At 41.2% G+C, this 11,721-nt stretch overlaps 1 protein-coding gene across 2 annotated transcripts in view; it reads left to right on the top strand.

Annotated features, from left to right (window-relative positions):
• Nucleotides 1-11,721, top strand: part of PPARGC1A (PPARG coactivator 1 alpha) — a 344,287-nt gene that overhangs the window by 289,124 nt on the left and 43,442 nt on the right. The gene's annotated exons all lie outside the window — the stretch shown is intronic.

Genomic DNA, 11,721 nt, shown 5'->3' with positions numbered 1-11,721 from the left:
GATGGTTTGGGATGTTTTGTAGATCTCCTGGTGAAAAGCAGTCTTAAAGCTGAAGAACAGATTTAAACATCTATTTTAAAATATTGCCTTGGGGTTCAGGGTGTGCAGAAGGAGGTTGCAGTCTCTTTATCTCTGTCTCCAGTCTTCTTTCTTTCATTGTGTCAAACCATCACGATTCTCCACCTCATAGTGATGGGGCTGCCAGTCCTCCCAGGCCCTATAGCAGCCTTCTCTCTATGATAGAAAATGTAGTAGATCGTCCACAGGCTGGGAAATTGGGCAATAAATTGATTAGCTGGCAGAAAGACCTTATGCAGCAGTAAGCGGCTGGGGCCGCCTCTCCCTTGGCTGACCCAGGAAGTCCAGCCGGCCCCACTTGCTGGGGGAAGCCCCAAATGATCACTCTGCAGCTTAATAGCTGGAAAAGATTAACTGCCACAGTGTAGTAAAATGCTTCTGAAGGTAAAATATAGCTTGCCTAAGATGTCCTGAATGAAATTCTTCTTTTTTGTATACAGTTATAAACCCATGGTGATCTCCCTTGTGCTGATAAGGTTACTGTGGATTTATACTTATCAGTGTAACTGATGATAGAAGCTGGCCCTCTGTATTCAATCTTCCCACAGTTCACACCAAAATAGTTTGTACATAATTTTATTCAACAAAACGCTTTGACTCTCTCTCTTCGTTATCTTTATAACGTTCCACATAACATGAAACCTCAAAAAGATGCCTTGTTCTTGAATGTCAGTTGCACCCTTGCATGAATTATTGTTTGACGCGCGCCAATTTTTGGTGGTCAGTAGCAGGCTGATGGCAGGACAGGTGACACACTTCCAGCTGAGATCAGAATTAGCACTGCATCGAGTGGGTTTGCTTTTGTTGTAACCGAGGTTATGTATTTTTTCTCATTTATCAAAAGCCAAATGCAGAGGCATTTTTCTTTCAGAAGATCCAGCGAAAGATAGACTGTCAAAATTTGAGATCCCGATAAGTAATATAATAAAGCATCTACCGGCTTGAAGCATACAGACTTCCAGTAGAAATGCTGAAACTGGACCACAGGCTTTTAGCTGATCATGTTCTGTGCTGCACTGTCCGCAGTGGTGGCCAAAGCCACCACATTCAAAATTGTCTTGTTTACATAGCGACAGTTCTCCTGTATTACTTGGATAGTAATTATTTCTTCCTACCTGAGACAGTTCCAGTTCTGAAAATCAAGGCATCTTGCAGGCAGTGAGACAAACATCCAGGCTGGTACCTAGCTTTATTGGGATGTGATGGCAAGGAGTTACTGGTCTTTTCAGGAATCTTACTGGTCTGGCTGCATCTTGAAGATGAGCAGCCCCAATGTGAAGAAGTAAGTGGCATGCAGATGGAGGGGATGCATCTAGGCAGCAATTGGTAGGTCAGAAATAATGATTTGGAAATGAAACTTCTTTCCTAACTGGTGAATTCTGGCTTTTCTAGCACAACAAACTTCTGTTATAGGATGCCTCACTGTCTGTGACAGCACATACTGTAAGGACAAATTGTTCTCTAATAGCCTTTCGCAATGCTGCAGTGCTAGGGTGAGAGTTTCCAGTTCTGTGGTGTTGTATTGCTATTTGTTTGTTGCCTGGCCCGGGAAGATGGGAACGAAACAGTTATTTTCTCTTCCCATGCATTAACCCCCTCCCCAGTCTCCATTGTGCAGCTGGATACATAGCACTATTTCTTCTCTCTGCTGCTCTGTAATGTGACGACTGGGGGTGCTCAAGAACAGAAAAGATGTGTTCTTTCTCCAGAGGTTATCTCAGATACTCTGCAAGGAACTATTTGTTTTCAATCAGGGGACTGAAGTTTTATGCAGTTTCCCATTAGGTAATCTCTGGGTTTTTCCATATTGATCCACACTGGCTTTTCTTTCTAAAGAAAATATCATAAATAACTTAAAAAAAAAAAGAAACAAAAAACAACCCCCCCCCACCTCCCCCCCCAAAAATCTCATATCATTGTGGGAGTAATAAGTTTTATTTAACTTACGCTTCCAGATGAGGCCTAGTCATTTGAAAATAGAAATGCAATCTCTTTGGACTGGAAGGGAAAGAAGTATAATGGTGAATAATACCAGGAAGCACAGGTACAGTGTTAATTGAACCAGCTGTGCAGTGCAGTGTTAATTGCAAAACCTAACCTTGAATGAAGCACACTCTCCTTAAAGTTATGAATGTAGCATACTTGTTTGGGTGAGGGCCTGTGTTCAGAAATCCTTTTACAAAGTGAATTCTAAGGCATTCTGCAATTCATGTTCCTAGAAGCTTGCTTGAACTGAGCACCCACAAGCCTAGATAATTCCAATAGCACTGTAAGTCTCATGGATGAGGAATTATTAATAGTTATGGCAGCAACTAGGAGCCAAATGAGATAAAGCTCCAATTAGTCTAGATAGCATGTAACTGTTGAGTGTAAGTTCCCACCTCCATCTGCCTAGGCGCGGTGAGATATTGGCCTTCACTCCAGCACTGGAGCACACCAGTATCTTGCAGAAGTGGCTTGCTCATTGCTGCATTATTCTGCTTACACGGCAGCACGCAGGATCCTGAACCCAACCTGTCCTGTTTGCCCCAACACACTGGTTCTTACCTGTGTCTGTATGTACCACGTATTATGAATTAGTTGATTTCTTTCTGTTCACAGCTTTGTTACTTCTGTTTTTCACCTATTTTTCTTTGGCTCTCGTTCTGAGTACTGGAAATACAGAATGAAGGGGTTTGTTCCCCTAAGGCCACTCTCTACTGACACAAGTTTCTGGAACTATATAATTAACAAGTCACCCAAGATCAGTTATGTAGATGTTTCACTGCTCCGTTCATTTCCTTTGTTTTTGTGAAGAACCAGCCCTTAAGAAATGGTGTTTGTGGCAAATCAATTCAGTTTATGTTAGAAAATCAAAAGTTCAAGCCAATGCTATGTGAGCTCTAGAACTTGATGTGACGTGAATGGGAAGGGTTTTGGTCACAGAAACTGTTGTCCCCTGAGGCTTCTTCAAATATACCATATTCTATCAGAGAAGGTTAGTCATATTTAAAATTATTTATGGCCCACGCTTAGCGTTTTGGAGAGATAAGGTATCTGCAGTGGATATATCTCTTTGTTGGCATTACTTACAAATAGCTCAATCGAGGTAAAGAGAAAATGCAGCCTATAGATAGAAAATGGCCTATTAAACTATAATGAACTCGTGTGAAATATCTGTAGCTGTGCTGTTCTCTTATTTGAAAAAGCACACTTTTAGCCTTTCGGAAGACTTCAGAAAACCAGAGTTGCCGGCCTGTTTGTGGATTTGTTATTTGTGTAATTCTGTGCTCCAGAGAAACGCTCAGCATATTTGATGACTTTAGTTTTAGTTGTTTTACATAGGTGTAGCCCAGGTTACTTTTCAGGGCCATACAGAAAGCCTGAATTGGCTACTATATTTTACTCTAGGCTGCCAAAAATGCTGCATTAGGAGCAGTGAGAATATGAGGAGAGAATGATTCATGCTCTCTTAGTCCCAGCAGCGGGAAAATTCATAGGGATTAATGGTTTCTTATTTATTTGGAAGGCTTTGCATCAGGAAGATGAGGATTGTAGAGGGGAGCCCTAAACGTCACCAGGATAATTGCATGGTTTCGCCTTGTAGAGTCTCTTACATTCTGTGATGCTGCCAGTCTCTTTTACTATTTCAGGTTATTCATTCAAGGTTTGCAGCCAGATTGATTAATGAATTACCAGATCTTGCGTAAAATGACTTGGCCTGACTTTTAAACAACGACCAATGTTTTCTTTGCCAGTCTTGTGACTGGTGTTAATGGGTTTCCAGAGAACTGAGCCTGTATAGATTTTCTGTACTGGCCTCTCCTAGCATTTTTTCCACTTTTTAATTTTCTCCAGAACTAGTAGCCCAGGGCAGGCGGTTCAAGGAGATACAATCTCTGGGGACAAAAAGACATAGTAGTCAAATCCTTGATGGCTGATGCCCTTCAATGCCAAATCAGCATGATTTATCATAGCCATCTATTCAGCACAACAAAGTCTGGAGGTGAGCTGCATGGTGTACCTCACACAATATGCATAACTAGAGCTCTGAACTTTGAAGGAAAGCCTCAGAGCTATTTGCAAAGTGCTGGTGCTTAGTGAATACTAAATTACATTTAGGAAATAGTCTACTGCTACCAGTTATACTTCATTTTTATTCTTGACACAGACACCTAAATCAGAGAACAGTAACATTTCAGAGATTATGGTAGCAGTTTGGGTATGTTCCAACACTATAATAGGATCAGAATTTTAAGGCCTTTTTTATTATTACCAATAGTCACTTAGTTTCTTCTGCAGCGTACTTTGTAGGGAATTACAGCTTTTACTAAAAAGATTAAAATGCTATTATGCAAATGATTGCAGTATGTTATTATGTTTACAAATTAACATCCATGGCTCAACACACAAATTAACTAACTATTCCATCTATATTATTAAGGATTTAATAAAGTAACTGTTGATAAAAATGAGGAGCTTGGAACAGTTAATAGGAACTGATTGTGATTTAACATAGAACTAAAACATTGTGTTTAATGGCATAGATGGTGTAATGGCAGAATAATGCTTATCAAAGTGCTTAAAAGAACTGAGATTGTGTGAACAGCATAGCAGCATGTCTGTGGCCTTAGAAGAAAGGAAACTAAATAGCTCTGGGCAGTAACTTGGGGCGGGCAGCGTGTCAGTGAACCAGGAGGTAACACAGGATGTACCGGCATGTAGGCTGCTGCTCCAGTAAGTCGTTTTTTGAAGTTCAGCTTAATGCACATTAAATGTTTTACATGATAAGCACATACGGGATACTTTGGAACTTGTGTCCCTCTAAAGTGCATCCTGTAATGAAATTCTTCTATGGCAAATGGGATTTCACTGCTGAGAATATCGCTGTATGACGAAAAAAAAAGGGAAGGAGTTCAGACTGAGATGGCTTTACAAACAGCACTGCAAATTGCTATTCCTAGCACTTCATAGGAGATCATAAAAGCAAACAGATAAGAGCTACCGAGGTCCCAGAGAAATGAATGTACAGTATGTGGTTACAGGATAGGTTTAATAGGGAAACAGACAACATTGTAGGTTTAAAACAAAACTAAACATCAAAGGGTGAAGATGCAGATTTGGGATAGGAAACTTTGTAAGAACAATAAAAAGGTAACAATGTATCATAAAAACAATTTTTGAGAGGTGGAGGAAGACCCTCAATTCCAGGGGAAGAAAATATCAGAGACTGGGCAAAAGAGCAAGAATTTTTATATCCCTAATAGAGCAGTGTCAAGTTTCGTAGCATTTGAATGTGTTACCTTTGCAAATGCCTCTGGCCTGACTCAGATTTCTGCCCATACTAAATAGGAGCCCAGTCCAATAGCATTATGTCTGTGTGTGGAAGGTGTATGTAAACTGCGGTCTGTGGCTGGCTGTGCTGACATTTTAAAGTGCTCGAGCAGTAAATGGAGTTTATTTCACTCAATCCAGCTGCTATGTAATTGGAAAAAAATTTATGCAAATGTCCTATATTGAGAGTGCTGCTCTTCCTTTTTCTTTTTTTCTTTTTTTTTTTTTTTTTTCCTGATTGAACAAACGGCAAACTGTCTAAACTTGCCTGTATTTCTGTGCAAGAACCTCACACATTGGTTGAAACCTTCAGGCAGGAAAGAACTCCCAGATGAACAAAGAAAACAATTGCTTTGAGAGCTTATTGTTTGATGTATGAGGCCACCAAGACCATTCCCCAGGCGTGTGATCAAGAAAATGCAACTGATCTTCTCCACAGTCCCATTAAGGAGATATTTCACTGCTCTGCCAGGAATTCACCTGCAGCAGCCGAGGCTTCAGATGCTGCCTTGTCTGCACTCAGCCCAGTACCTGTCCTTTTTGCAGAGGGAGGCAGAGCGCTCAGCAGAACAGTAGTGAGCTAATTAGGTCATTAGACGAATGTCTTGGCCCATGTTAAAACGAGCCCTTAAGGACACTGTGTTACACTGTGTTCCCACTGGCTACATATCTAAATACAAACTGGTGTCAGCTGCCATGCAGACAAAAATGTAATAGCCTCCTTTCACAGAGGTCATCTTAAATCCACTTTGGTCACAGTCACACTCCACATCTGTTTTAGTGAGATGCAGCTTTTTAAGGTAGCATTTGGACTTCATATGCACGCAAACAACCAAGCTATAAATTGCTACTGCAGGAGTTATTTTGAATAAGTGTATACAGTTTCATATTTATAATGGTGAGGCTTCATAATATTCGCAGTGAATATATAACACAGATCAGTTCAACAAGCATGAAATTGTATGTTGTCAACTTGTCACATAAATAGAGCCATATTCTGGCTTACGATAATGTTCAACTAAATATTTTCTCCCTAGAACTGCGGAGGGGGTCACAAAGAAGTGGGACGGTGGCTCTGCCTTTTGTTGGAAAAACGCTCGCTGAGTCTTCGATAGTGTGAAGTAAATATTTCTAGTAGAGTTTTCCTGTTTTTCTGCTTCCCTGTTTGCTTGACAACAGCAACAGAAAGTTTGCCTTTCTTAAAGGAAATGTTAATTGGCCAAAGCGGTAAATTTATTTCCCTTAATGGTTTTATTTCTAGTGTAACCTCTTTTCTTTTTTCTTTTTTTTTTAATTGTTGCTATTTTTATACTGTGCATCATTGCTAATTGCTACTGAACGCTCCATCTTAACCCTGGCATGTTCTTCTCCTGCTGCCCCGTCCTACTGAACATTAACTCAAGCCCGTGCCGTTACAGAATGATAAAATCATAGTGAAGTTTTATTTAGGATATTCTTTTTCGTTGTGCTACTAACCTATTGTACGTGTGTAGATCAGAGGGAGGAAATTGCATAGAGCAGATTAGTTGCAGGACAAAGCTTTGGTGTTGAATTGTGCACTTTTTTTTCCCACATGAGAGGAAGAAGGAGGAACACCATGTGTCTGCCTGTGTGTTTCTCTGAGACCTTACCCACCTGTAGCTCATGTTATAGTACCATGGTTAATAACCAGATGCACCAGAACTTTGCAGCCTTTCAGGTTGCCACCTGCCAGCTTTTTGGGCCTTTTTCTCCTGTGTCTGTTTTTTATTTTGGAAATCTTGTGCACGTGCCTAAGTTTACACACAATGAATTGCAGTGTTGATGGGCACAGAGATCGATCTGTGTGTACATGGATGTTCAGCCATAAAGGCTGGCTTCAGGCCTCAGTGGAAAGCAGCCCCTTAGGGACACATAGGTGATGGCTTTGGCTGGATTTCAGTTCTGACAACACAGAACAACAGTCTTTCTTTGTACTGATTGAGGAATTAATTAGCAATTTGCGGTGATGATGAGTCTGAAGGGCCGTGTTCAGAGTTCTCACTCTTTATAGTGTGAGCAATCACTGGATTTTGTTTATGAAAGCACAAAACCCAAACCTATTATTATTTTAGTGTCATGAAGTCTTAGCTGTGTGATGCAGTGAATTAACACATTTCCTCACTTGCATTTGTGTTTTTGTGCTTTACTGTAAGTAACACAACAGAGTGCTAGTCCATAGCAATACACCTAATGGCTAAGAGAACACCAGAAGAGCAGAGCATTTTCTATTAGGAACTGCAGTGTTGTCGTCCAGTGGTAGAATTGTTAATTTATGACAGTGTTGAGTTGCCTGAACTGCTCACAGCCATCTAGCTCACCAGATAAGTTTAGGAGGATTGGCCCTTCCAATCATGTCACAAGGTTATAGGTGGCAAATAGGCAGAGAGTTTCCTACTCTTCCATACTTCCATCTGTTATCACAGGTGCTCCTGGAGTGCTCAGCAATTTTAAATCTTCAGAGGGGTACAGAATGGTGGTCCATCAGATGGCTTGGTGGGCTGCAAATCTCTCCTACAGGAGATGTGCTTGCCTCAAAATAGAGAAATTGGGTGACAAACTTGTTTCTCATGCAAGAGATTAAATTCAAGGAAGCAGTGATAACAGGTATCTAGAGGATGGGGTTGATGAGAGAAATTGTCTTCCCTATGAGCTGTTAGAAGAAGTAACGGGCATTTCCTTGTGGAATGGTCACATCTCCTGGAGAGAACTCAGAATTGTTTTTGAAAGTTCTCTACACCTTTGTGGGGGAAAAGAAGTGAAAACCAGTTGTTCTTCCTGTTTAAGCAATGACAGCAATTTGGGAACTGCACTGGAGAAAGCAGGTAATTAACTTGATGGAAGTGAGACTTCCCACTGGGATTTTGGCTTTGGTGAGAATGTTGTAGGTTTGTGTGCTTCCACAGAGCAGTCAGTGACCTTCTTTGAAAATCAGCTATGATGTGAGTTTTAAAAGGCTTCTCGTATTCAGGACTTTTTAAAATACATGTCAGTTAATTAGCAGCACCTGGGTGTCATGTGATCCACTCTACAGGCTGGGGAACAAGGGAGGAGGACCTTGTGCCTCTTCTCTCCACCTCAGATGCATAAAAGTGCAATTGTTTTTTGCAGCAAAGATGCAGTTATTCCAACATACAAAAATTTCAGTACATGCTTAGTAACATTTGGATGTCAGAGGGAAGTTCTTTACAGAGAGAGTGGTGAGGTGGTGGAATAGGCTGCCCAGAGAGGCTGTGGATGTGCCATCCCTGGAGGTGCTCGAGGTCAGGTTGGATGGGGCCCTGGGCAGCCTGGTCTGGTATTAAATGTAGAGGTTGGTGGCCCTGCCTGCGGCATGGGGGCTCAGAGCTTGATGGTCTGTGATGTCCCTTCCAACCCAAGCCATTCTATGATTCTGTGATCTCTGAAATTGTATCAGATGAGGTTTAGACTGGACATAAGAAGGAACTTTTTCTCTTAGAGAGTGGTCAGGCACTGGAATAGTCTACCCAGGGAGGTGGTGGAGTCGCCATCCCTGACAGTGTTCAAGAAGCGTCTGGGTAGGGAACTAGGAGATATGGTTTAGGCGTTTTCTGTAGGTATGGTAAAGGGAGGACGGTTGGACTAGATGATCTTGTAGGTCCTTTCCAACCTTGTGATTCTATGATTTGGTTGGTTTTGCCCTATAAGTCATCTGACCCTCTGGACACCTTCAAAATGAGCTGTAAGCCTTTATCTCTACCTATTTGTGGGAAATGTATACTTCTTTTATTTTTTATTTTTTTAAGTGGAATTCTCTTTCTGGTTTTGTGCTTACTTTTTTCCTCATTGGGACTGATGTGAATTTTATTGGCTGTATTGTCTGTCCTTAAAAGCCCAACGGGCATTCTTCATACTTCTATGAAGATAGTAGGCAAAATCTTACAAATTGTCACCTCAGTTGCATCTGGAGAAAAGCCAGAAAAACTTAGGCTTTTTTTTCCTAAGGCATAAGAAAATATTTCACAGTCTTTAATGCTACAAAGGTGTTCATCCATTTCCAGAAAAAAGGTGTCAAACTGCTCTGGCTTGTATGTGATGGGAGTGTTGCTATCTCTTGTCATTTTCCTTGCTGTTGATCCCGCTCTCGTATAAGAAGGGTCAGGTCAAATACTTCTCTGGAGACTGAGTCTCCCATTTACAGCAGGAAATCTCTCGGGCAGAGAGGATAACATTACAAAACAGAGCCTAACATTACAAAACAGCTCTGCTGCCTCTGGCACAGTCTAGAGCATCACAGACCAATAACTCCTATCGTGTCACTCTTGCAGCACCTTATTATCTCTGTTTTTCTGTAAATCTGATCTGAAACTGTCATTACCAGTTTCACATAGGTGAACACCATCTGGGTGAAATAACCATGTGCCAGTTATGGGCTGGAGGGGGCTCTTGTTAGTTAATCATCCCTAACTTCCTTTTGATGAGTTAATTTGTCTGTTGAGCCATGGAGGAGCCCCCAAGAGCTCCCAGGAGCCCCTTGTTAAAATTCCGCCAACAAATGGGAAGATAGGGATGATTTCACTCTTTTTGCTGGAGCCTGTGCTGTCTATGATATTGCTAAATCATCCATAATGCATAACTTTCCATGCAGTCTTTTTTGTTACGATTCTGGTGGCACATTACTTCTTTGTGCGTTTACTTCTTAAACTAGTCATAGATACCTAACCCTCCTGAAAATCTTATCCCATAAACTAAGATTAATTGCACTGCTTTCAGATGGCCGTTTAGTAGCTGCCATACCAGATATCTTGATTGTGATCTGGACCATATTCTTTTCTGGGGATAGCATTCTTACATTCAGCCCAGCAAGGAGACCCTGTCTGCATCAACAAAATTCTCCAAACCCAGAGAAAAACTGCCTTAAGTAGTACATCCCATCATGGAGACTTGTTTATCTCCCAGCCTAATCACAATAAGGGGGGGAAGAAAAAGACTATTCAAAGTCAACTGAGAAATGCTGTTATTGGAATGATACCCTGCTCCCTTTTTAACTAGTCAGAAATGGCTTGTTAGTACTGATATGTTGCTCATACAGCCAGATCAGGATTAGCTCTAACAGGACCAAAAGCATGTCTCTGCATAGAGCAGACTGATGCTCTGGGTGGATCTATTAGTTCTTGCTCTGTATTAGTAGTTTTCTTAGGCTTTCTTCTGAGAGGAAACAAACAACTCCTGAAAGAATACAGGAAAAATGGTGGAGGGAGCATTGTAGCAAAGCTGGTGATGAGAGCACATAGGCTGCAGAAGGCCAATTCTTTTTGTGTGTGTGTGTGTGTGGAGATGTGGCCTGGCCCAGCAGGTTTTCAGAAGGTTTTCAGAAAGTGGTTTCTGTGTGCACTAAGCTTTTCTGTCAGTCCAACCTGAAAAGTCTAGGAATGTTGCCTTCTCAAGTCTGTGTTTCCAAGTTGTGCCACTTGTTTAACAGGAACCTGAACTACAACCTTTGCAATTGACCTCTCATTGTTCTCCACTATGCAATTATTTCGGCTCTCCCTCCATTACTACAATGTTAGCTATTTACCATAGCTCTCTCAGCATACTTTTTTCCTGATCAGAATGCATAGGGATGAGCAAAAATCCACTCATGTTTCTTGTCCTTTCCTACACCTGCTTGTGGAAGTGCAATGACAGATACCAGTTTTATTGTGTGCCAGTGTTACCACTCTGTTTACAGCAGATTTAAGAGTTTACATTAGGCCACAGCGTTATCTTCCAGTTTCCCTAATTCCATCTCCTGGCAATCCTAGCTGTGCAGTTGGGGTGGCTGCCCCTGTCCTAAAGGAATTTGTGTCAATTTCTGCAGGAACAAATCCTTCCCAAGCTAAACCGCTTTGCAGTATTTGCTCAAACTGAAATTTTGACAAAGACATTCTGTCCACATCCACCAAAAGAGATTGCCTTTTTTTAGATGCACTTGGAGGTAGATGTGTTGGAAGCTGCCTGTACCTGCCTGATAACTGAGACTGAGCATCTATGTAGCATGATCCATGGCCTTTTCTAATTTGGCTTTGAATGACAAATGTGTCTTCACTGAGTCAGCAAAAAAAAAAGATCCTACAGTAGTACTCACTGCCCTTCCATCCCTTTTGACAGAATAGCCAGGTTTTCCCAAGTCCTCCCCCAAATCGGTCCTTGAAAGAGTTCTTGTAAAGAAATTCCTTCAGTGTGCTGTCCAGAACTGCATCATGTTTTCTCATCAACTTATTTGTTATTTCAAATCCTTGACTAGCCATACTGGTGTAGTCCCAAATTAAAAGGAAAAAAAAAAAAAAAAAAAAGGAAATCCTTACTGAA

Source organism: Excalfactoria chinensis, chromosome 4 (genome assembly GCF_039878825.1).
Source record: "Excalfactoria chinensis isolate bCotChi1 chromosome 4, bCotChi1.hap2, whole genome shotgun sequence".
Lineage (NCBI taxonomy): Eukaryota > Metazoa > Chordata > Aves > Galliformes > Phasianidae > Excalfactoria > Excalfactoria chinensis.
This window is presented reverse-complemented; position numbering and strand designations above follow the sequence as displayed.